This window comes from Corythoichthys intestinalis, chromosome 15 (assembly GCF_030265065.1).
Source record: "Corythoichthys intestinalis isolate RoL2023-P3 chromosome 15, ASM3026506v1, whole genome shotgun sequence".
Taxonomy (NCBI): domain Eukaryota; kingdom Metazoa; phylum Chordata; class Actinopteri; order Syngnathiformes; family Syngnathidae; genus Corythoichthys; species Corythoichthys intestinalis.
The window spans coordinates 47,127,152-47,142,570 of NC_080409.1; positions in this window are offsets into that span (position 1 = coordinate 47,127,152).

Here is a 15,419-nt window from a genome sequence, read left to right on the forward strand (position 1 = left end):
TACGCCTCCATTCCGAACCGAGCAGCCCGTACTGATACAGTTCAATACAAATAAATACATGTACCGTTACACTCTTAAGACACACCATTTAAAAAGTGATACAAAATGAATGAATCTTAGGCGTTATCATTGTATTTATATGCATGCAAATATTTTCTCCTCTCAATAGTGGGGGCTGTCAACTATTTGAGGAAGGCATTAAATCACCGTGAAAACAACCTCCATACACATTGGTTATCAACTTCGCCTGTGCTGATTTGTGACCACGAGAAGGCGAGAAGCAAGTGTGGCAAATAAACAACAAACAGACAGATGAAGCAACATATCCTTCCTTCACTTGTGCTTTGGCAAGATAACAATGTTAAGTCCCTTGCCACAGGAAGCAAACAGACCAACAATGACCTGTCAGCCAACAATCTCAAGGGGAATCTCACAATGTGAAGCTTAGGTTTCAGTCTGCTAAAAGTTGTTGTCGACCTCTTCAGCCTCCTACACAGCACCCAGAAACGTTTAGAGCAAATCATAGCATCCTGATGGCCTGGTTGCATAACAAGTACGCACAAGTCTACTTTCAATGTGATAGTCTATACTTCTGTGATTGTGGAGGAGGTGAAAATTGTTTTTTTTGTAATGAGTTAGCGCCACCTACATAGCAGCCAGTGTGTTATCAGAGCGGTCTGTGAAGAAAATATAAAAATATAGCTTTGACTAAGCGCAGGTTTTAAAAACTGCTAACAAAACATCAGAATCTTTGGGTGTTTAGGGGAAAAATAGAAGCAGTAACAAAAGTGAATTTGGTCAAGTCAAATTGAAAGTCAAAGGACACGGGAAGTTATAGTTTGGTTTTTAGTCAAACCTTTTTTTTTCCAGTATTGCAATACACTGTACAGCTCAGCATCTACTGTATATGTGGGAAAATTATTGACACTATAGTCACTAAAATAACTTGCAGCAGCCCAAAACATTATTTAGTTTTCTCCATGTTGTTTTCTTTACACACGCAGAAAGACACACTTTTTGTAAGGTTTGATTAAAGGCTATTAAATACAGTGGCGAGAACAAGTATTTGATACACTGCCGATTTTGCTGGTTTTCCCACTTGCAAGCCATGTAGAGGTCTGTAATTTGTATCATAAGTTCTCTTCAACTGTGAGGGACTGAATCTAATACAAAAATCCAGAAAATCACATTGTATAATTTTTTAAATAATACATTTGTATTTAACTGCATGAAATAACTATTTGATACATTATCAACTAGTAAATATTTCGGCTCTTAGTTCTTTTTAAGAACCCCTCCTATTCTCCACTCATTACCGGAAGTAACTGCACCTGTTTGAACTTGTTACCTGTATAAAAGACACCTGTTCACATGCTCAAACAAACAAACTCCAACCTCTCCACAAAGAGCTGAGTAAGGACATCAGGGATAAAATAATAGACCTGCACGAGGCTGGGATGGGCTACAGGAAAATAAGCAAGCAGCTTGGTGAGAAGGTAACAACTGTTGGAGCGATTATTAGAAAATGGAAGAAGTTCAAGTTGACGGTCAATCTGCCTCGTTCTGGGGCTCCATGCAAGATCTCACCTCGTGGGGCATCACTGATCATGAGGAAGGTGAGGGATCAGCCCAGAACTACACAGCAGGACCTGGTCAATGACCTGAAGAGAGCTGGAACCACTGTCTCGAAAACCATCGGAAACACATTACGCCGTCATGGATTAAAATCCTACAGCGCACGCAAGGTCCCGCTGCTGAAGCCAGTGAATGTCCAGACACGTGTGAAGTTTGCCACTGACCATCTGGATGATCCAGAGGAGCAATGGGAGAAGGTCATGTGGTCGGATGAGACCAAAATGGAACTTTTTGGTCTAAACTCGGCTCGTCGTGTTTGGAGGAAAAAGAAGGATGAGTACAACCCCAAGAACACCATCCCAACCGTGAAACATGGAGGAGGAAACATTTTTTGGGGCTGCTTCTCTGCCAAGGGTACAGGACGACTGCACCGTATTGAGGGGAGGATGGATGGGGCTATGTATCGCCAGATCTTGGCTGACAACTTCCTTCCTTCAGTGAGAGCCCTGGAGATGAGTCGTGGCTGGGTCTTCCAGCATGACAACGACTCAAAGCACACAGCCAAGGCAACTAAAGAGTGGCTCTGTAAGAAGCATCTTAAGGTCCTGGAGTGGCCTAGCCAGTCACCAGATCTGAACCAGATGGAAAATCTATGGAGGGAGCTGAAAGTCCGTGTTGCCCGGCAGCAGCCGCGAAACCTGAAGGCTCTGGAGAAGATCTGAATGGAGGAGTGGGCCAAAATCCCTGCTGCAGTGTGTGCAAACCTTGTCAAGGACTACAGGAAACGTTTGATATCTGTAATAGCAAACAAAGGTTTCTGTACCAAATATTAAGTTCGATTTTTGTGATGTATCAAATACTTATTTCATGCAATTAAATGCAAATTTATTATTTAAAAATCATTGAACGTGATTTTCTGTTTTTTTTGTATTAGATTCCGTTCCTCACAGTTGGAGAACTTATGATACAAATTACAGACCTTTACATGCTTTGCAAGTGGGAAAAACAGCCAAATCAGCAGTGTATCAAATACTTGTTCTCCCCACTGTACACAAACATACCCATTTTGTTTGCAGAGTTAGACTTTCGTGACAAGCGGGGCAAAACATGTTGATGACCTGAAACGCAGTGTCAGCAATAAAATTAACTTATTAAATATATGCTTGGTTAGTAGCTTTGCCGATACTCCTAAATACAGACATCCACCTGTGTGTGTTTGAGGGGTGGGGGGGTGTAAGCGCGCACCCTTTTCTGTCTTACCTAATGGAGAAGTAGATGCCGATTTTTGCATTCCGTGCAAATATCCAATTTGGAAATGTTTTTTTTCCAGTCACGAATCCTCGCCATGGTCAGTTTGAAAATGGCTGAGTATAGCACACATGATCCATTCGAAAATGTATTTCGACCCATTATAAAAAAATTCTTGTGGTTCATTTCATTCATTTTTGTTGTTTTACAGTGGGGCAAATAAGTATTTAGTCAACCACTAATTGTGCAAGTTCTCCCACTTGAAAATATTAGAGAGGCTTGTCAACATGGGTGAACCTCAACCACGAGAGACAATGTGGGGAAGGGGAAAAAAAAAAAAAAAAAAAACAGTCACATTGTTTGATTTTTAAAGATTTCAAAATTAGAGTGGAAAATAAGTATTTGGTCACCTTCAAACAAGCAAGATTTCTGGCTGTCAAAGAGGTCTAACTTCTTCTAACGAGGTCTAACGAGGCTCCACTCGTCACCTGTATTAATGGCACCTGTTTTAACTCATCGGTATAAAAGACACCTGTCCACAATCTCAGTCAGTCACACTCCAAACTCCACTATGGCCAAGACCAAAGAGCTGTCGAAGGACACAGGAGACAAAATTGTAGACCTGCACCAGACTGGGAAGACTGAATCTGCAATAGGTAAAACGCTTGGTGTAAAGAAATCAACTGTGGGAGCAATTATTAGAAAATGGAAGACATACAAGACCACTGATAATCTCCCTCGATTTGGGGCTCCATGCAAGATCTCACCCTGTGGCGTCAAAATGATAACGGTGAGTAAAAATCCCATAACCACGGGGGGGGGGGGGGGGGGGAGACCTAGTGAATGACCTACAGAGAGCTGGGACCACATTAACAAAGGCGACTATCAGTAACACAATGCGCCGCCAGGGACTCAAACCCTACACTGCCAGACGTGTCCCCCTGCTGAAGCCAGTACACGTCCAGGCCCGTCTGCGGTTCTCTAGAGAGCATTTGGATGATCCAGAAGAGGACTGGGAGAATGTGTTATGGTCAGATGAAACCAAAATAGAACTTTTTGGTAGAAACACAGGTTCTCGTGTTTGGAGGAGAAAGAATACTGAATTGCATCCCAAGACCACCATACCCACTGTGAAGCATGGCGGTGGAAACATCATGCTTTGGGGCTGTTTTTCTGCAAAGGGACCAGGACGACTGATCTGTGTAAAGGAAAGAATGAATGGGGCCATGTATCGAGAGAATTTGAGTGAAAATCTCCTTCCATCAGCAAAGGCATTGAAGATGAGACGTGGCTGGGTCTTTCAGCATGACAATGATCCCAAACACATAGCCAGGGCAACAAAGGAGTGACGTCATAAGAAGCATTTCAAGGTCCTGGAGTGACCTAGCCAGTCTCCAGATCTCAACCCCATAGAAAATCTGTGGAGGGAGTTGAAAGTCCGTGTTGCCCAATGACAGCCCCAAAACACCACTGCTCTCGAGAAGATCTGCATGGAGGAATGGGCCAAAATACCAGCAACAGTGTGTGAAAAGCTTGTGAAGAGTTACAGAAAACGTTTGGCCACCGTTATAGCCAACAAAGGGTACATAACAAAGCAGGAGCCCTTAATACAGGTAACGAGTGGAGCCTCGTTCGAAAAAGTTAAGACCTCTTTGACAGCCAGAAATCTTGCTTGTTTGTAGGCGACCAAATACTTATTTTCCACCATGATTTGTAAATACTTTAAAAATCAAACAATGTGATTTTCTGTTTTTTTTCCCCCACATTCTGTCTCAAATGGTTGAGGTTTACCCATGTTGACAATTACAGGCCTCTCTAATCTTTTCAAGTAGGAGAACTTGCACAGTTGGTGGTTGACTAAATACTTATTTGCCCCACTGTATAGCTTTACAAGTTTTATAGACAACAAGGTTTTAATTTTAAATTCATATACACTGTATAGGAAATTCAATTACATGTAATGGCATTTTTGGGCCACCATGGAGCCCCCCCCCACACACACACACACATTAATCTCCTCGTATGAACATCCCTATCAGTGTTGTTTTTGGCAGCCCTTTTATTATTTTTGTCTTAGTTTTATGGCTGAAAATACTTACTGGTCTTCGTCATAGTTTAGTCATTTCAAAATGTTTTCGTCTTCGTCTAGTTTTAGTTGACAGTTATTGAAAATGTTTTTTGTCTTTAAACTTCAAAAGTTTTATCCCAAAAGTAAATAAAGCTTTTCAACAATTTCAAATTAACAGACATATGAGCCAATATTGTAGCGTCAACAAGGACGCCAACTTAGTGATAATATACACACTCAGCAGCAAAAGCAGTACGTTATTTAAATTTAAACTGACCTAGGAGCCACAAACTGTAGGTAAAAAAATTTTTTTTTTAAAAATGTCCGAGCGTTTAACATGCTTTAGACTTGCTGACCAGAAAAGGCGAGCCAAGCTTTAGACTGGCCAGTGTTGAAAGAGGACGCTCGATATTCTGGCGCTAATGCTAATGCGAATGCTATGCTAACTAGGGGTGTGACAAAATATAGAAATGGTGATGTATCGTGATAATTTGCATCCTATAAGGTTAGCGATATGCGCATGATAAGAATTGAGATACCGCACTCCCTCCCCGGGCTAGCTGGGTGGGGGGCATGGCCCTGGGTTGGCGCCTGCGCGGCGTCTCCGCTCGTCTGCGCGGCTGTCGCGTGTTTTGTGGGGCTCGTGTGCGGCTGGATGTGATTGGACGCGCTCGGGTGTGGGGCTCCCGGTGCCGAGACTGGCGGTGGGGCGGCGTAGGGTCGGTTGCCAACGGGCTTACACTCACAAGGGATTCACACGATTACTGGGTTCTAGATTTAGATCCGCAAACAATGTTCATGATAATCACAGAGCTGATTTATGTACACTCTACCCTTCCCAATCACTTAGCTTATAGACTTCCCCACCTCCCTCCCCTTCTTTTCCTGGTCAACAGGCCCCCAACATGGTGTCAACCGGAAATACATCTAGCTAACGATAGCACAAACATATTAATAGTTAGTGTAGGCGTTCAATGTATTTCTTGTTGTTGTTTATGTTTTTCTTTCTTTTCTTGTGGTTTTTTTCTTTTTTCCCCCCATAAACCCTTCCTGTTCGCTGCTTTGTCATAATAAACTAGATAAACAGCTGAACAGGACAGGTTCAAAAATAATAAATTTTTAAAAATTTGAAAAATCACGAAAGGAAAAAAAGAATTTGTGAAATTATGGGACACATATGTGTACATTGTATTAACACTCTAAAGAAATCTGGGAATGTAATTGGGTCTTTTAGAACAAATATTTTTCCATTTTTGTCTTTTTTTTAATTCACTTTTTTTGGGTTGCGAAATATGATCTTGTGGTCGTCATGTTTTGAACTTTTTGTCTTTTATTTTTTGAAAAACAACAAATGTGTGTTGGACACTGATACCTATATTAATTTAAAATTGAATTTTGAATGTTTAGGGGGGAGAACAAACTCATATTGGCAACCCATGAGCTTCTGGGTTTGCTTTTTGTAATTTCAGTACTGTGTTATATGTCCTCCTCAATGAAATTTAATTTTATATATTGCATTTTATTTACGTCTGAAGGAGAAAATCTACTTGTGTTTAAAGCCCAAGAATATATGAGGACATCAGCTGGAAATGCTTAGTTGGACCCCATTTTAAAAGTAATTAGAAAAATCTACACTTGAAGTGTGAATGTTCTCAGGTCTACCAAACATCCTGAGCAGGTTTGGGTGGTCTGGCATGCCACCATGTTTCATGTAACGCAACCCAAACAAACTCCTTTTTGAATTTGTGGCAGGTTTAGTTAGGGGTGGAGTGTTGGGGGGCAGTTCAACCAAGGTCCTGCAACACGTAAGAGCACTGGTTTGGCCATTGTCTTCAAATATGCATTGTGCTAGTTATAAAGCCAAGTTCTATGTCATCCTTAAAGTGCGTACGACAGGATAAAAAAAGTCTTAAATAGCATTTTTATGTGGATTAGAATCATATTTTGAGACGATTCGACTATATACAACAATTTGGCAAAGCGCAGATGACAAAAAATATAGTGTTTTAATCCGCCGTTTAGCCACGCCTACTGTTATAGGGCTCTAGCGTCCCCAACAGGAGGGTGACGTTGGCAGGGTCATGGTTTCATCTGATATAGAATTCAACCCATTGAAGGGGAATTATTCAGAACGAGGAAAATGCGACGAAGAGAGCCACAAAATGTCATTGTTTCAGTCTCTCTACTCCAATATTTTTACAGGATTTTCTTTTTAAGTATTTTTCCCCAATTGGTAAATAAATGGTATGGTCATGACAAATAACAGTCTTGTGCTAAATGGAATATGAAATAATAAAAATGTTTTTTATTCAGTACCACATGGCAAAATTACTCCAAAATGGTCAAATCTGCCGACTTCACCTTTACTGTCGCACCCCCCGAACGGTATTTTATGCCACCGTAGTTAGTCAGGCTTTTGTCATTTCCCTGCCCTGGCTTCAGAGAATGTAAACCAATTGTCTCCAAACCGGTCCTCGAGGGCCGCAGTAGGTCCTGGTTTTGGGTCATACTGCTCAAGCACAGCCTTTTTTAACCAATGTCGTTTCTACTAAAACAAGCACCACCTGACTGCAATCAACTGATTACACTTATAAAACTGTTTTTGGACTTGCACCTTATTTTTGTTATAGAAGTAAATAAATGACTGCATCCCTGTTTTCCATGCATTTGTGTCCACTCCTCTGTCCCTCGCTTGACAGAATATTCATTTTGAAATAAATTGCTCAGAAATGTGAATTAGAATGTTTTCTATTCGAGTAAAGGTACAGTGAGAAGAATCATATGCTCGTAGAACTCTTTGTTCGTTAACGTGGTGCACAAGACCTCAGTCCTGTGAGGATTAAGGGATTAACTGGACACATTTTGCTTTTCATTTGGCTTTCTTTTAAAACTTTATGGGTAAAGAATTTCGAGAAGAACGTGAGATGAGAACATCCATCTTCTACACCCGTTTTATCAGCATTAGGATCGCAGGTGTCACTATTCTACAGTCCCTGACAAAAGTCTTGTCGCTTATCCATTTTGTAGAAACAATTGCTAATAACCTGACTTTTAATTATTCAAATGGTTTCAGAAATGGCTCATATGAAAGCTAAGAGCCTCCCAAAATAATGTTGAATGTACAAAAATATACTTGTTTCACTGAAAAAAGATTGATCATTTAATGAAGACATAAAGGTCCAATTTTGGCAAGACAAAAGTTTTGTCGCCTACTGAAAGTAATGTGAAAATTGAACAACAAATGTACTTCAAATACAAAAATGCTACAAAACATAAGCGGATTAAGTAGTGGTGCTGTGAGATCCAAATTTAATATTTTGTATGACTTCCATGGGCAAGTGTTTCTATTCGTGGAACCCTTTAAGAACCACCGATCTACACTGTAATTAGGGTTGTTCCGATCATGTTTTTTTGCTCCCGATCCTGATCGTTTTAGTTTGAGTATCTGCCGATCCCGATATTTCCCGATCCAATTGCTTTTTTATGCTCCCGATTCAATTCCAATCATTCCCGATTATTTTTCCTGATCATATACATTTTGGCAATGCATTAAGAAAAAAATGAATAAAAATCGGACGAATATATACATTCAACATACAGTACATAAGCACTGTATTTGTTTATTATGACAATAAATCCTCAAGATAGCATTTACATTATTAACATTCTTTCTGTGAGAGGGATCCACGGATAGAAAGACTTGTAATTCTTAAAGGATAAACGTGACTTTGTATATTGTGACTAAATATTGCCATCTAGTGTATTTGTTGAGCTTTCAGTAAATAATACTGCAGCCATTCAACCCAAATGCATGATGGGAAGTGGAACCATGACTGTGTGTAGTGCTACCAATTGATATATCTTCTCTGCGTTGGGAAATAACATAAGATGTTAAGTAAAAGATCAATTGCTACTTTGCTTCCCCACATTGCTTCCCATGATATTTCTAATCATAGGGAGAGGGATTGTAAGGCTTTAGCCAATTAAAAAAAGGCTCCAAAGGCAGCCAAAATTCACTCTACTTATTTGACGCTCTCTTTTATCACTCTATATAGGTATACGGCGCCATGACAGACTGAGTGCGACAATGCGTGAGTGGGTCGTGCAGCGCATGCATTGGATTTCGTTAAATATTTTAACGTGATACATTTTTTAACCGACGGGTTAAATTTTACAAATTGTATAAACACAATCATCCAGAAGGGTTTCAATATCAAATTATTTTAACTTATGATAATGTTTATCTTTTAAGAACTACATGTGTTTCTATTCGTGGAAACCTTTAAGAACCACCGATCTACACTGTAATGATTGCACGGACTTCAAGTTGAGAAAAGTATTTATCGCCAACATGCATCGTCACCTCAGTGTACATTAAAGTACATTTGAATTTGAGTTATTTAACTCATTCACTCCCAGCCATTTTCACCGGAGCAAGGCCCTTCGCTTCCGGCCGTTTTACTGGATTTTGACTGATTTTGCAAGGCCCTCAGAAAATTCTGTTCTTTTGCTATATAAACATGGAACCCACCAAATGAAAGATTAGACTCTCTTCTCTCAGCAGAAAAAAAAGTTCATTTCTTTTTCCATTCTTTAGAAATCAGCATTAGAAAAAAGCTTAGTTTGAGCAATTATTCCATTTCTAATGAAAAAGAAATTGAGCTTTTTGTAAAAGCATACATTTCAAACTTTGACTTTAACACAGCTATATTTCGCTTTTGTGACATCCCACCCCATCATCTGAATAATGTTTTCGTTCTACAAAATAACAAACAAGACAAATAGACCTTTTGATCGCAAAGTAACAATTTATTGACACACATAACTAAACTATTGAACTGTTGTACTATTTGCAAACATAACGGGGAAGGCTCTCAGCTGCTCCCGTGGCTAATTTGATGAGTCCAGATCAAGTTCAGTCTCATTTTTATCATCTTCATCGTTGGTTTCAACCTCGGGCTAAGGAGTAACGCAAAGTGAGCTCCGCAGAACGCGTGTGGAACTGACGCTGTTGTAGACGTCAGTCTGTCTCATCAAGAATTTTTTTAAAAATCTTTGACGATGGTTTCGTTTTCTTTTCAAAACACTCCAGTGTCGTTTGCCTTTTTTTCACCCACATTGTTCTCCACATTTTTCTCAAATTTTCACACGTCTTCAAAAGATCCCTCCAACTTCGGTTTCCTGACTATTTTTCTTCACTTCCTTTCTTGGCCCGAGATCTTACAAAATGCGCTACTGACCTCCAGTGGCCAGTTTTATTGCTTTAAAATGGGTTTTGAGCTTTGTGCATTGTATTTTAGAAAGATCGGAACCTATAGATGCCTCTTGTCAAAAAAAAAAAAAAAAACGCAAAAGACGTATAAATACGTTTTTGGGACACTGAAGCAATTAAAAATAGAACGTATTTATCCGTTTTTGGGAGCAAATGAGTTAAGTACTACAAGTCTTTCTTTCCGTGGAACCCTTTGAGAACCACTGATCTAGACTGTAATAATTGCACGGACTTCAAGTTGAGAAAATCATTTATCACCAACGTAAGCGGATCTACTATTCAGGCGAAGTAGATGATCGTCTTTGGCCCCCAACCAGTAGGGGGCCCCCAACCAGTTGCCCTTGCCCCAACGAGCAAGAGCATACCTGACCATATCTGCTGTTAGTGTTGAATTGTCAAACATAAAACTATTCAATCCTATTTTTTTCTATTGAATGTTTATCCTAACAAGTTGAATAAATATTATCAAGCTTCAAAACGGTTGGTTGAGCATGTTTGGTGGTCAATGGGACATCAACATTACAAATTTTGAAAAAAGATTTTGGATTTTTTTGTCTTTTTGGGTCCAAAATGTGGATTATAATTGGTCAGTGAAAAAAAACAACAGTTTGGACAAGAAGTTCAAGGTGGCCTGAAAAAAAAGGGACCCAACTTGGCCATTGTAAACAATTTTTTCTTTGAAATATAAAGGCAACATCAAATGCATGCAAATTTGGCCAAAATAGGCTTAGGTGTTAAAGGGTTAATGAGCGTCAACAAAAATTTCATTGCAAAAATCAGTAAAAAAAAAAAAAAATTATTAGATTAGTCGACTAATCGTAAAAATAGTCGGCTGACTAATCAGGAGAAAATTTGCCGTTTAGGACAGCCCTAGTGTACCGGAATATATTTCCTCCACACTCTTCTCACCTTTTTAACCCCTGACCCATGAAGTGGGCCCTTGGATATGTTCGCCTTAAGCCCCAAAATTGCCAAGTCCGCCACTGATCAACAGTGCAGGCATCGTCACCAAAAATGTACATTAAAGTACATTTGAGGTATCTAATATATACCGTTTAGGAAAATTCCACATGAGAAGACCTTATACAAATTTTTGTTTAATACATTAGCTGATGCGTCTCGAGTGATATTGGGCAGATGGTAGAGACATATCCGTGCCCTGAGATGTCACTCAAGAGGAAAAATCTGGACATATGCCAGTTTTTTTCTTCAAGAATTATCTTGCAAAAATCCTCAAATCACTGAGTCAACATCCTGTGACGAAGTGATTATTTTGCATGTAGCATATGGAGGATGATCATCAGTGTCATCACCCGCGTCCTTGTTTTGAATTCAAGAGTAGCAGTGTCAAGTTTTGATGTAGCCATGTCCTTGCAGAGTCAATGGGATTTATCGCTGTGACGCAATGCAGTATTTTTGGGTTCCTTACGGTATCCGAGCCAAAGCCTCCTTTTACTTTTTTTTTTTTTTTTTTTTTAAACATTGCTATTATCAGCGCGTCTTTCATTACCTCGGAAATGACTTTTCTGTGGGCGTGCGAATCTGCATACTTGTGCGCGTCTGCTGCGGATTCCAAATGGAATTCCACTCACACATTTCGAGTCCAACTCATCGATGTCACCGGTCCTAACTTGTTGACATTCTGTGAGCAAGCAGGGGGCTGGGAGGGGGCGGCAATGGAGCAAAGCAAGCTAATTCTGAGCAGAACGATACAGAGGGGAGGCAGCTGCGGATTCGCCGTTTCATCTCTCGCCGAAGTTCAGATGAGGACACGCTCTCACACTCACTGCCTCAGGATGAGCCAGACTTATTTTGGAAGGCAGCAGACAGGAAAGGAGAAGGGTGCATTTCAGTCATAAAAACACACACACAAAAACGCACCGCATCAGAAACAAGCTCTATTTTATTTTTTTACTATATTAGTTAAGACCACATAGCAAGTCAAAACCAAGACTGATGCAATAAGCACATTTGCATGCACGCAATATTGAGTTAACAATATAAATGCAGTTTGTTCTGTCCATTTACAGTAAGTGAAGTCAACCGCACTGCACCAAAGTTCACAGAGAGCATCTCTTCAAGCGGTCTCTTTTTTTTTTTTTGATACACATCAGGAGTTCACCCTTAACCAAATGACCAGCACTAACAGAGAAATCTCACCAAAGCGTGTTGTAACCAAACCTGACAAGTGTGAACATAGTCACAATCTGACTGCGCTATTTATATACAAAGAATTTACTTGCACTTTCAATTGTCATCTTAACACTGCTCTTTGCAGTTTTCACAATCGCAGACTCAATTTGTTTTTTTGGCACCAAAGTCGATACTAGTGACAGTTGATCAAACGAACTGCATTAGCACCAGAGTTTAAACGGAAGCTAAGTCACAAACTGATTAAAAGTTAGGAATTTCTGTGCTTGTTTGAGCCCTAGTCACACTGGAGCTGAATTGCGCCAGAGGTTATTTGCAAGTGGACTGGGACTTAACTGCCATGACAACAGAATTCATTCAAGTGTGAATACAACTAAAGTCAGAACATTGATGCTATCGCTAAAATGCTCAGGATTTCTCAAAGCTTTTTGTGTTCTGTTTGACGCTGTTATGTGTCCTTGATTCATGCACTGTTAGGACTAAATAGTTTTCAGCTGCCCACATGGGTTCAGATGGTAGCATTTACACCTGACCAAATGGACTACATTAGTACTAGGGTTGAACGATATTGGGCAAAAAAACTTACATTGCGACTGATTGGGGTTTGTTATGTATTGTTATATACACTCACCGGCCGCTTTATTAGGTACACCTATCCAACTGCTCGTTAACACTTAACCCTTTAAGGTCTGGGCCTATTTTGTCTGATTTTGCATGCCTTTGAAGTTGCCTTTATATTTCAAAGACAGAATTGTTTACGATGGCCTGGTTTGGTCCCTTTTTTTGTGACACCTTGAACTTCATGTCCAAACTGTTGTTTCCTTCACTGACCAATTATAAGTCATAATTTTGGGCCCAAAAAGACCAAAAATTCCAAAATCGTTTTGTCAAAATTTTTAATATTGATGTCCAATTGACAACCAAACATGCGTAACGAACCGTTTTAAAACTTTGTAATATTTATTCAACATGTTAGGATGAACATTCAACCAAAAAAATTTAGAATAAATAGTCTTATTTGACAATTCAACATAAACAACAGGTATAGCCATAGGCGTTTTTTGCATTTATACATGCTCTAGTCAAAACAGGTTATATACAGCAGACCGAACAGTGAAAAAATATATACCATCTAACACAAAAAGTGTTTAGAGGCCATCTCTTTATGAGTTTAGGTATTGCGGCCCATCACCTGATGAAAACTATGTACACACAATCAAGCTTCTTGAACACACATTTATATACACAAATTGAGAAGACTGATTGTGGGGAAAAAAAAATATATATATATAACATTGGGGAAAAAAGTATTTTCAAAAATATTTACAATAAACAAGTTAAATTTTTTTCAGGCATGCCACTCCGAAAAGCAGTTTCGTCCTGGAATTAGACACAGGGCTACATCACAGCCCACACTTCCATGGGGTGTCGGTCCTCTTTCCACCCTTCCATTTTCATTTCACTTTACTTTCATTGTCACTATAAATGTACATGAAACAAAAGTCAGTATTTATGAAAATAATAAAGTATAAAATAAAAATATATACAGCAATAAATAATAATGGAAATCTATATGTATGACAATAGAAAGAATACCGTAGCTGAATATGTGCTACATCCCTAATCTTCATATAGAAAGAAGACCACAAATTATACTTTGATCTGATATGCACATCTTATTATTACATACACAAACACGCACTTATATTGCATCAAAATTAACTTTGTCTTGCAATATCAAAAGAAACTTTTACAGCATAAAAAAAAAAAAAAAAAAAAAAAAAAAAAAAAGTGAGTTGGCTTACCTCTGCTCGTCGATGGCGTCACCCACGTGTTCAAATCCGTCACTATCTTCACTCGAGGACTCTTCCGAAGAAGACGATGATGACGAATTTGGACCACCCTCTTCCTCAAGTTGATCAAAAAGCACAATTGCTTGCGCTAAATTTAGTTTTCCGTTCATCCTCAAAGTCACACAAAGTCGTCGCTCGCCCCCTCGCTGCTTCAGATTCACTCCTCCCTCTCGTTCGGTGGAACCTCGCGCGGCAGTTATATTTATATTAAAAAAAAAAAAAAAAAAAAAAACGCATTTTGTGCTTCCACTGTGACTTCGAAAGGGTTCGTTTGATTTGTGTTTTTTTCATGGAGCTTCCGTTTTGAAAAAGGACAAGAAATGATGGAAATATAGACATAAACAAATGATCCATGCAGCGTTTTAAAGTTTTTTTGAGAGGACAATAAAACTATAAAACTTAAATGACAATATCTCACGTTTTAGTTGGTCGATTGACTTCAAATAACAACGGGAGTAAACCGCAACTTCCGCACTTTAAAACGAGACCAACCAACGGCATGTGGGTGACGTAATTAAAACACGAGGGTGCTTCAAAGACGACGTGCGCTGAGGACGCGCCGGCGCGTCCTTCGACTCTCAAGGGTTAATTTCTAATCAGTCAATCACATGGCGGCAACTCAGTGCATTTCGGCATGTAGACATGGTTTAAGACAATCTCCTGCAGTTCAAACCGAGCATCAGTATGGGGAAGAAAGGTGATTTGAGTGACTTTGAACGTGGCATGGTTGTTGGTGCCAGAAGTATTTCAGAAACTGCTGATCTACTGAGATTTTCACGCACAACCATCTCTAGGGTTTACAGAGAAGGATCCGAAAAAGAAAAAATATCCAGTGAGCGGCAGTTCTGTGGGCGGAAATGCCTTGTTGATTCCAGAGGTCAGAGGAGAATGGCCAGACTAGTTCGAACTGATAGAAAGGCAACAGTGACTCAAATAACCACCCGTTACAACCAATGTAGGCAGAAGAGCATCTCTGAATGAATAATACGTCGAACTTTGAGGCAGATGGGCTACAGCAGCAGAAGACCACGTCGGGTGCCACTCCTTTCAGCTAAGAACAGGAAACTGAGGCTACAATTTGCACAAGCTCATCCAAATTGGACAATAGAAGATTGGAAAAACGTTGCCTGGTCTGATGAGTCTTGATTTCTGCTGCGACATTCGGATGGTAGGGTCAGAATTTGGCGTCAACAACATGAAAGCATGGATCCATCCTGCCTTGTATCAACGGTTCAGGCTGGTGGTGGTGGTG